Source organism: Penaeus japonicus, unplaced genomic scaffold (genome assembly GCF_977035675.1).
Source record: "Penaeus japonicus unplaced genomic scaffold, GWHDUDI00000001_assembly GWHDUDI00000011, whole genome shotgun sequence".
NCBI lineage: Eukaryota > Metazoa > Arthropoda > Malacostraca > Decapoda > Penaeidae > Penaeus > Penaeus japonicus.
In genome coordinates, this window is record NW_028234413.1 from 7,378,331 (window position 1) to 7,390,830 (window position 12,500).

Sequence of the window (12,500 nt, forward strand, 5' to 3'; positions counted from 1 at the left end):
GAGAGAGAATGGGGGATGAATATAATTTTAATAACAAAAAAACAAACGAAAAGAGTGAAAAAATCCTGAAAAAATCTTTAAGGAGGAAAAGCCAGTAAAACCTGAGTTATACGCATTTGACCTTCTGTAATGTTCATATTCCACTTTTGAAAGGCAAATGATAATACATGTTTTTCCCTCATTGATATAAATCCCATGCAACTTTGAAAAAAATGTTTTTTTCCTTTACCACATCATGGTTATTGCAAGCACTGAAGTTCCCTTCCGTCGAGAGGTAATAAGCAACTTCCTCCTTGACACCGGCGACATTTAAAACCCGGCAATTTGAAGTAATGAGGGCCTGTAACCTAATGATGAAATTTGCAAAGGGGTGTGCAATCATGCGCAAACGCATGGCCAGAGAAAAAAACAAAAGCAGCAAAACCAGAAGTTAACGAAAAGGCATTTGCATAAGTATAAAGATCAAGATCAAAATAAGAACCATCAACAAGAAGAGATCAAAGTGGAGAAAGAAAAAAGACATTCTTCGTCCTCATGCGATGTCATTAGGTAATAATGACTCTGCAACATCCTTTCACGCAACCAAGACTATCATGTTACGTGCATGCCATTTTAGGAGCCTCAAACTAGAATTAACGCTTGCACCATTATGGCATTAAACTCCTGTGTTGGTGGTGTGGATGCCAATTAATTTTTCGGAATAAAAGCCTTTCTTCTTAGTATGAGGAAGTGATGGGAGAAGAGAGGCAAGGAGAGATTATATTGTTATTGCGAGGAATCTAATCAGGTTTGTCCTTGCTTGTTAGTACAGTAACGTACAGTTTAAGCAGTTGTGTGTGCCGCGTTTTTAATTTTTATTAATTGAATTTTAAAATAAAAGCTTAACACAAAAACATTATTTCAGCTCGCGAGGAGAGAGAGGAGAGAGGAAGAGAGAGAGTGAGAGAGAGGTGAGAGAGAGAGGTAAAAATAATAGTTGTGGAGATTCCCATCGCTGAAGGACAAAAGGTTTGTAAACAGGTTATCGCAAGAAAATAATGATTTATAAACGTTATTAATGTTGAATTGAATATCAACATAAAACTGTTATTTATGTAAATCATTTGAAATAACAAATTACATTTTGTGGCTCCGTGTGTATGTGTGGGTGGGAGTAGGTGTATGGATAAGTAAGTTCTTAATGTGGCTTAATGAGACGCGCGGGGTAGTGGTCGGAAGAAAGCAGAATCTAATCTAAAAGATGATTTGGGGTTCTTATTTAAAGAGCGCTTGCGGCACATTAAGGTTCAAACTCAATTTGGGAATATTGCCCATATGAACTAGCAAACGATGGTATTGGGAACGGAGCAAATAATGATCATGATTATAGTTGATGCTGGACCATTAGAGTAAAACCTTTATAATGTTTATTAATAACAGATAATTATAATGATAACAATAATGACGATATCAAAATAACTATTGACCTGTTCATATGGACATTGTTGACATCAGTAACACAAAGGAAAACCGATAAGAAATAAGAATAATGTTCGTATTCATAAAAAAAGAAACATCAGTGAAACCAGTGAAAAATTATATGGATTTTTTAAAAACTATAACAATGAATATAATGTGAAAACATATCAATTATTACGATTATATTATGAATGTAATAGTTATAATCTTTCGATATTAAAGCATTAGAAATTGTTTTATTAATATTATCAATATCATTGTTTCAAATATCATTATGATTATTGTTATCACGATTATCATTATCATTATCCTTGTCCTTATCATTATCATCGCCATAATTATTATTATCATCAGGATTATTCTTATTGTTAATATAACTATCATCATTATCATTATCTTCCTTATCATCATCATTATCAATAATATCATTGTTATTACTAATGTCCATCATCATTACTCTTACTGTGATTATAATAATAATAATGGTAATATTACCATCATTATTAATATTTATCATCTTTATATTCATTCGTATTACCATTATTACTGAAAACAGGATACTTGCAGCCTACATTGATCAAAAAAGGGTTTAGAACTGACACACCGACACCAAGATTATTGAATTACGAACAAATCTGCATACTGGAGCTGAGTGTCCTGTAAAGTGTGGTGACGCCATGTCCGGTCTTCCTTTGAATTCACGAGTAAGGGCATTTAAGGCAGAGCTTGAGAGCAGAGCAGAGCTGTTTTTGTTGTGTCCTTCCCTTGCTTCCTAACGCTTCTTGCAACAATGTTTTTCTTCTTCTTTTTTAGTTGTCATTCCAATCCAAAGTAATGCACACAGAGATGCTAAAGGAGAGAAGAGCAACACTTGAGTAATATCAAGGTCACTCACCCTGACTTTGCTGATGATGTTGCAATCCTCTTTGAGTCTCTGGAGATCTTTTTTTCAGGGTTCTTGATGCAATCACCAGTGAGGCAAAGCCTTGGGTCTAGAAGTCTCTTGGACCAAGATCCAGGATTTCTGGGGTCACCTAAAAGAACCCACTCAGCCGCTATGCCTGCAGCGAAGATATTGAAGTTATAAAGAGGATTCATGATTCTATGTTGTCAGACCTGGAAGGAGACTTGGCCAGGGCAGGAAAGGAGCCATGACCTCCTCGCCTTGTTGAGGTCTTGAGAAGAACTTTTGAGAAGAGTATTTTTGGAGAAGAGAAAGAGGCAAAAAAAGTGAAAAGAAAAAAGTAGTAAGTAAATTCAGAGAGGCAAAGTAGAAAGTAAGAGAAGGAGGAGAGGCAAGAAAAGTTACCTGTGCAGAAGGCACCACCCCAAATGCGCTAAGTGCCTTGGTAGTATTTGTGTATGACAGCGAGACTTGTTCCTTAATCTGCGCCTTCGAACCGCATGTTGATGCCTTTTGTAACAAGTCCTAATGCCGCCATTTGCCTGAGAAGGATCCCCTGAAGGAGGCACGTGGGACGACCAAAGAAGTCTTGGGAAAATCAATTAATTTTGCCATGAGGGAGTAATAGTCAATGGAGGGAGTAATGTGGGGTAGGATGGAAGGGGAGTAGTTAGTATGTGGGGTGGCACATACCTGTTCCGTAGGGAGGGTGAAGGAGGATCATCAAGGGATTTCATCATGGTTGGAAACTGATGCGGACATGCGCCTCCTCGGCGTTGATACCTTGATTTGACTATTAGGGTAATTCTTTTACTAATACTACTATTACAGGTAATAGATCTCCTTTCATGCATGCATATATAACATTTATGAATAACACTGTAGATACCCTTTATAGTATTTCCAGGAAATTATGCAATAATGTTCGCCATTCCCATATATATATGTATTATATATTATGTTATAACATCTTCGCCTACCATTAAAAATGAGAAGGAAAAACTTGCGACGTTTCGAACTTTTTCATGAAAGTTCCTCTTCAGGCGAAAGCTTTCGCCTGAAGAGGAATATATATATATAAATGCAACAAAAATGATTTCCTCCTCTTTAATAATGTCATACATCTATTTATGTTAGTTTCATATACTCTTAGTGCTCTCCTGAGCTCTCTTGCCTACTGATATTCTCTGCATATATATGTCTATATCTCATACATATATATATATATAAATATATATATATATATATATATATATATATATATTATATATATATATATTATATTTATACCAATTTTACCTCCCTGACCGGGACTCGAACCCCGAGCATACAGATTGACCAATGACCCAACCCTGAAACTAATAGACCACAACGATTCACTAAAAGAATTGTCTAACCAGACGCCTTACAGACCGGAACTCGGCATGCAATGAAAATCATAAATTCAGTAGTCCCCTCAATTCAGGTTACCGAGGTTATATTCTGTGTGAGAATGATAGTAGAATGCAGTAGTAGTAATGCATTTGATTAATATTGAAATAATATTTAACATAGATATAACCTCAGTAATCTGATTTGGGACTTGAATTTCTGAATTTCATTGTTGCCAAGTGCCACGGGAGGAATTTGTCTGTAAAAACCTCGCTATCACTGTCCTTGACTATGAGCAAATAGGTAATTTCCATGACGGTTGTAAAGCGCTTGGTTGTTCTGGTTTTTTAAAACAATTCTTTTGAGTGGTCGTGTGGGTCTATTGGTTTAGGGTTGGGTGGTCCTCTGTTAATCTGACGGCTATTTGGTTCGAGTCTCCGGTCATTCTATTATCTTTCTCTCTCTCTCTCACACACACACATATATATCATATTTTACATACATACATTAATATATGTATATAGATCTATATATATATATTATATATATATATATTTATAATTTATTGAGATTGATTTAGGATATGTATATTATAATATATATATGTATATGTTTAATATATATACATATTTACTATATGTATATATATATATATACTTTAGTGATATAATATGGTATATGTATACATATATATATGTATATATATAATATATATTATATGTACTATATAAATATATCCTGTATTATACCCCCTACGCACTATCATATATATGTATTATATATAATATAAATATGTATATATATTATACATATAGTTGTACTTTGCATATCTATGTATTATATATATTATATATATATATATATATATATAAATTTATATATATATATATTTATATAATATATGTAGACACTACACACACCTGACACACTTGCTATACACACACCACACACACACACACACACAAATATGTATTATATATATATATTATATATATATGTTCTGTTCAATATTTGGAATGCTTTATTATATATATATATATATTTGCCATATATACCCCCATATACCCCTTGTATTACTATATGTATATATATAATATATATATATTGTCCTCTAGTATATATTATATTATATAGATATATATATATAGTTATATATATATATATATTATTACTATATATATCTATATGACCTCATATCAAGCGTGGTGTGTGTGTGTCGTGTGTGTGCTGTCGCTGTATATATGTACAATTATATATGTATCTATGCATACTCGGCCGCATACCTGCGTTAGAAAAAAAAAATATTACTGTATTGTGCCTCGATAGTCGCCTCCAAGCGCATTATTACAGGCTGCGAATTTCTAGCCAAGCTCATTTTCTCATTATCCGCCCCGCCCCCGCTTCATGCTATGTCTCATGCATTATTATCCATACTCACTCTTTTTGCTCCTTATCACTGTCTGTCCCTAGTAAAGTGTGATGTCGTGACCTTATCGTGACTGTCGGACCAACCGGTTCGGATATATAAACTATGCCGATCTACGGAATTGATCAGGGACCTATGTAGCTTGGTTTGGATTCATCTAATCAAAACTCTCTCCTCTGATCTATTTTCCTGCTCCATGTCTTTTCCCTTTTGGTCTTTCTCTTTCTCTCTCTCTTGCTCTGTCTCCGACCGCCCCGCCTCTCTCCTCTCCTCTTTCTCTTTCACTCTCTCTCACTCGTCACTCCTCCTTCTTTTTTGTCTCTCGCCTCTCTCTCCGTCTCTCTATCGCTAAACGTGATCTGGTTCATCTCAATCAAAAATGGACTTCACCATGTCCGAGCATTCTCTCTGCTCTCTTGATTCCTCTCTCTTTTCGCCTCTCTCTCCCTCTCGCTCTTCTCTGTGCATCGCCTCTCTCTCTCTCTCTCTATCTCTCTCTCTATCTCTCTCTACTCTCGCTCTCTCTCTCTCCCTTATTATATTTTTATGTATCATATATAACATACACAACACACCACACACCATATATATATGTCTATATATATATATGATATCTGCCTTTACTCTATCTCCTCTATTTTATTATCTATTTGCCTCTCTCTGTGTATCTTTCTCTTTTTTTAAATTTCTCTGTAAGTATCTATCTGTTTATCCATACCTATATTTATCTACCAGTATTTTTTTCCTTTACACTTTCTCGTCTCCTCTCTCTGTATTTCTCTCTTCATCTCTCCATTTTTCTCTATCTATATCTCAATTTTTTTTACCAATAATGTGCTATTCTTTTCCTTTACCTCGGGAGTTTCTGTCGCGTGGACAACGCAAGTATCGCTTCATATATGACCCATACCGGACCAATATTCTTCCGCTTTTTGCTCTAGTGTGCTGGACGGACTTCCATGAGACAACGAATCCAAACACGAAATAGCCGGTCGGGTATATCCCATCCCATCCAGCTGGCTGGGCTAGCATACTTCCGTTTGCGTCCATTGCATCCGCATTTCCAGCAAATAGAAACGTCGGCTCGTTTCGGGGGTCTGGAGCGGGACCCTTTTGGTTGGGGGTTTGGGAATGGAAAACGCGATGATGAGGATGTCCCTGCTCTTACTGAACCTATGTCCCCTCCGTCCCCATGACCTACGCTCCGTTCTCCTCTTACTCTCCTCTCTCCCCACCCCTCTCTCTTCGCATCGCATTTATTTCCCATCTTCTATCTTTCATCTCTCTCTTCTCTCTTCGTCTCGGCTCCCTGACTTTTTCCCTTCCCTTCCCCTCCATCCCTGGTCTTCCTTTATTTCTCTATAGTTCCCCCTCTTCGACTCGTCCACAGCACTCCTTGACCTTTCCCCTCTCCCTTCTCCCCCTTTCGCCTTGCCTCTCCTCTTGCTCACCGCCGTCCCCCTCCCCCTCCCCCTTCCCCTCTCCTCTCTCCCGTCCCCATCCCTGTATCCCCTTGCTTCCCTCCTTTCTGCACCCTCTTATCTCTAAACCGCCCTAAGCTTGTTGTAAGTCAATAAAGGGGATGATGTTCGTCCCTATATCACTCCTCCTTTCCTCTCCTTTCTCCGCCGCTGACGGTCCATCGAGTGACTCTACTCTCTTCAAATTACCCTTAAGCTCTTTGCTGAACGTTTTCTGGAACCACACTCCGCTGCTGCGGTGGGATGAAACTTTTTCCCCTGTATGTTAATTTGGTCTTTTCAAAGTGTTTTGTGATATTATAGCAAGATGTGGGCGTGTTTACTTGGGGTTTTAGTTTGGGGGCGTAGCTTGGCGAGTGTTGTTCTGCTAAGTTTCACTTGCTTTCTTGTTACTTAGGTGCTCCGTGTCTCCATTGTGTGCTCAGGACGTGTTAATTCGTGGGGAACAGTATGTTTGGTTGTGGTGGTGGCTCGTGCTGTATGTTTCTGATGTGCTTTTTATTCGTAATAAAAGAAGCAATCTAGTAAGAGAAAAAAAACAAATGTAGTACAGCCCCCAACATATCAGTTCAAAGTACAAAGTCGACAACTTAGTAACCGGAGGACAAAAAGATCAAAAAACTAAAAAAGAAGATAATTCTGTGTCCATGAATAATATTCGTATTACGGCATAATTTATTCCATAAAGTGCCTTCACGATTAAGCGGTGTGGAGAGAACCGGTGTGCATATAAATCACTTCGGAGAAAAGCAATCTATTCCCCGCCACCTAAAAACATTTCCGTAACACTAGCCGTTTTTTAGGTCCAAACTTTTTTAAAAAATGTCGGTATTAAATTTATGCATTGGCAAACCATTACATTTGTATAATGTATGGATAATCCTTCTCGGTCTATTCACAAATTTATGCATAATGTGCTATAGATCTGACCTAAAATGTTTTCACGCATCGCTTTGGCCCATCCAGAGCTATTCAGTGGCCAATGATCCTTTTCCTCTTTAAATTCAATTTCACGATCCGTCTCTCCTTCGTTATTTCCCACATTTTCCAGCTCTTTCTGTTTTTGTTTCAGATTTCTGTTTTTTATTTTTATTATTATCATTCTTCTCAGCAATATATATATATATATATTATTATTATAGATATATATATATATATATATATATATATATTATAATTTAATACATATTCATATGAATATATGTATATATATATATATATATATATTTTTTTTTTTTTTTTATTATTATTATTATTTTTTTGTAGTTTTCTTGTTATTTTTATCATTATCATTCTTTGTATCATCCAATCGCAATCTGTATTCGTTAAATGCTTTCACCTCCCGCTTTCCTTTGGGAAGACTCGCAATCCCCCCTACCCCCCTCCATCAACATCGGTACCTCCCTCCGCCCACCCGCCCAAGTCCCCCTTCCTTCTACAAAACATGATCTAATGGCACAAGCGAGAGCAATTAGTCCATCGCTAACGATCAGCTTTGGCTTATTAAGGATTAGGGAGTCAGGAACTTGCATGTTTCAGCATATCGTTTGACTTTCCATTATGAATGATTCTCAGACATTTGGATGACGATTTCCTTACGTGTGTGTGTGTGTGTGTGTTGTGGTGGTGTGGTGGTGTGGTTATGAGTTTTTGTTTTTTTTATGTGTATAAGTGAGTGGTGAGTGAGTGAGTGAGTGTGTTTGTGTGAGGTGTGTGGTGTGTGTGTGTGTGTGTGTGTGTGTGTGTGTATGGTGTGTGTGTGTGTGTGTGTGTGTGTGTGTGTGTGTATGTGTGTGTGTGTGTGTGTGTGTGTGTGTGTGTGTGTTTGTGTGTGTTTGTGTTTGTGTGTGTGTGTGTGTGTGTTTGTGTGTGTAAGTGAGTGAGTGAGTGAGTGTGTGTGTGTGTGTGTAAGTGAGTGAGTGTGTGTGTGTGTGTGTATGTGTGTGTGTAGGTGAGTGAGTGACTGAGTGTATGTGTGTGTGTCTGTGTGTGTGTATGCGCGCGTGTGTTGTGTGTGTGTGCAAGTGTGTTTATTTGTATGTAAGTGTAAGCGTATGGTGCGTGTACAATTCGATTCCTGTGTGTGTATTTACATGTCCGTGGGTTCCCATTACTGTTGCTCATTTACCCAAATCCCTCTACATCTACATCTAACATACCGCAGGACTTGCCAGACTCTCATCCAGCGAATTGAATCAACCACTGACCTGGCGTGCCGCGTCAGCCTCGACCTCAGATATCGCACTTCGGGAGGGAGATCGGTTACTCTAGCGATCTTTGCTGAGTTCGCAACAGAGTACGTGCCTATAATGTGTTCATCAATAACGGGCGATAAACCTGTCACAGTGTAGAACGCAATTATTAAAGAAGAATGATAGGTATATGTAGAGAAAGATAGATAGATAACACAGAGACATGCATATCAATTTCATGTATCCGTATGTGTGTACTGATACACATACATTATCTGTCTATCAAATATCCATCTCCATATCCATCACCGTCTCGTTTGATTATTCATCTCTGTCTGTCTCTCTGACCCCCCCCCCCCTCTCACTCTTTTTCTCTTTCTTTCTCTTCTCTCTCTCTCTCCTCTCTCTCTCTCTCTTTTTCTCTCTTTCTCTCCCTTTCTCTCTCTCTCTCTCTCTCTCTCTTTCTCTCCCTTTCTCTCTCTCTCTCTCTCTCCCTTTCTCTCTCTCTCTCTCTCTCTCTCTCTTTCTCTCTCTCTGTGTGCCCCTTCCTTATCCTTCTCACCGGCATCACTCTCTCGTAATCACATCTTCGTCGGCTAGTTGGCTCATCTCCCCCCCCCCCTTCCCCCACTCCCTAAGGCGTCCGGCCGTCACTCTGACGTCTCCTCTGGCCGGTGCTCGATCTCGCTCCGTGTTTTTTTTTTCTTTCTTTCTTTCTCCTCTGTTCTTTTTTCTTTGAAATTCTTCAAAATTTGCATGGGAGATCTAGTTAGAAGCCAGTCTTCTTTTTTCTTCCTCCTCCTTCTCCTATCCTTATTATTATTATTCTGTTTTTGTTTTGTTTTTTCTCTTGATTTTCTTTGTAAATTTCTACTTTTTCTTTTTCCCTTTCTCCTTCCTCTTCCTATTCTTCTTCTTGTTCCTTTTTTTAATTCTTGTTCTTTATCCACATTTTTTTCAACATTCCCTTTTTGTCCTTCTTCATCATCATTATCTTTTTGCAAATTTCTTTAAACAAATTAAAATTCATTTCGTCATTTGATTCTCAGAATTTCGTCGTTGTAGCAATAAAAATGAAAAGACAAAAACCATTCATATATACGCCCATACAAAATATCATTCATAAAACGTACCTCACGAGGAGATAAATAAACGAATGAATACAGAAATGAATAATTAATGGAAATGAGACAGATCGATAACGCTTAGGTTGCTTTTCAAATATGCATAGCGGCATTACTTAATTTGCAACCCAAAGTAGTTCCCAGAACCCTTGGCACATTCCACAAACCTCACGGGTCCGCGGAACTCACTTCACAATGAATTATTGCTTTCTTTAGTGCATCGCTGTTTTCATTCTTATACATTATTGCTGTTCCGATATTCCTCATTGATATCAATATCATTAAAACTGAATGAATAGTATCATTATCATTATTCATTTATTTACTATTATCATTATTTTTATCATTACTACTATTACTACTACTACTACCATTATCATGATTATTATTATCATTATTATTATTATTACTATTATTATTATTATTATCATTATTATTATCATTATCATTGTCATCATTAGTATTACTATCATCATTATTAATATCATTATCATCATCATCATCATTATTATTATTATCATTATCATTATTATTATCATCCTTATTATCAACATTATTAATATTATTATTATCATCATTATTATCATTATCATTATCCTCATAAGTAGTAGTAGGGGTGTTAGTAGTAATAATAGCAATATCAGTAGTAGTACAATCATCATTACGATTATTCTCGCTAACTATACTTTATCAGGCTGGTGTTTTGCCGCAATTTGTGCACAGGGGAGTCTTTTGCGACTTTTTTGTTCTGACCTCAACTCAAGATCGTGTTTGTGTGTCTATCTATCTATCTATCTATCTATCTATCTATCTATCTATCTATCTATCTATCTATATATATATATATATATATATATATATATATATATATATATTTTTTTTTTTTTTTTTTTTTTTTTTTTTTTTTTTTTATTTTTTTTTTTTTTTTTTTTTTTTTTTTTTTTTTTTTTTTTTTTTTTTTTTTTTTTTCTTTTCTTTTTTTTTTGTCACGGTACCAAGAGTTCCTACAACCACTGGAACTACAACCACATGTTTCACCCTTCCTCTATAATCTCAATAATATATTTCGAAATTTCATATATGCTTATTACATTCAACTAACAAACTTTAACAGTTTCATTCTCAATGGAATGATTACGCTTGTGCTTGTGCCATATTTCGACATGTGGCATATCATACTTCTTGCACAATATCCAACGCAAAATACGTGCAATATTACCATGCATCATTTTGTACCTACTTTTCCGCAAACTTTACATAATGGAGACTCAACTGTACCATCTATGCGGTGTTTCACATCTCTTGGACTGCAAAGAACACCGCTCTTTGATTCAACATTGTTATCCATATCATAACTTTTGTAGTAGCTACTATTACAATCAATATCATTATTGCTATTACTATCATCATTATTGTCGTTTTTTTCATTATTCTTTAATCATATTGTTATCATCTGATTATATCATCACTATTACTATTATCAACAACATTATTATCATCATCATTATTAGTATCAGTATCATCTTCATTATCATTATTATCAATGTTATTATCATCGCCATTGCCATCCTCATTAGTATTATCATAATTGTTATTGCTGTTTTAATTATGTCTATAAATAATACTTTCATTATTATTCTTATTTTTTATATTGTTGTTGTTGTCGTCATCATTATTATTATTATCATTACTATCAACCTAGTCATTATCATTATTTTTATCATTAGCATTATTTTTATTATTAACATTATTAATATCATCATTGTCATTATCAATATTATTATCATCATCCTCGTTATCATTACTATTATCATTCTTAGCGTTATGATTATAATAAATGTTATCATCACTAATATTATCATTACCAATGCCATCGTTATAAATGATTATCGTCATTATCATTATAATCCTACATATTATCATAATCATTATCATCCTTTTTGACTACTATTGTTCTTGTTATTGCCATAGTCATTATCATTATCATCATGTGTACTGCCATTAGTATCCATATTATTATCGTTTGACTGTTATTATAAATAGCAGTATTATCGATATTGACATTATCATTAACAATAATCACCATCATCATTATCATCATGATAATGATAATCATTATCATTATCACTATCATATTACAATTACCCTTATCATTATTGTTACTATTAGTGCTTTTTATAATTACTATCAATAGTAGTACTAGTAATAGTAGCAGTGATAAAAAAATATGATAATACTGATATTATTATCATATTTTTGATTTGTTTTATGATTATGATAATTGTTGGTGTTATTATAATTTCTACCATTACCTTTATCACCATTGTTGTTATTTTTACTATTATTGTTATCATTATTTATCATTATAGTTTATATTATAATCATCATTATTGCTATTAACATCATTCATTTATCATTGTCCCCATTCTCCTCATGTGTTATCATCATTGGCTTTAGCATCACCATTGAAACTGATAAAAAAAAAAAAAATAGCCAGACGTGACGATATACCCCGAGAGAGGAAAATATAAGAAGAATATAGAG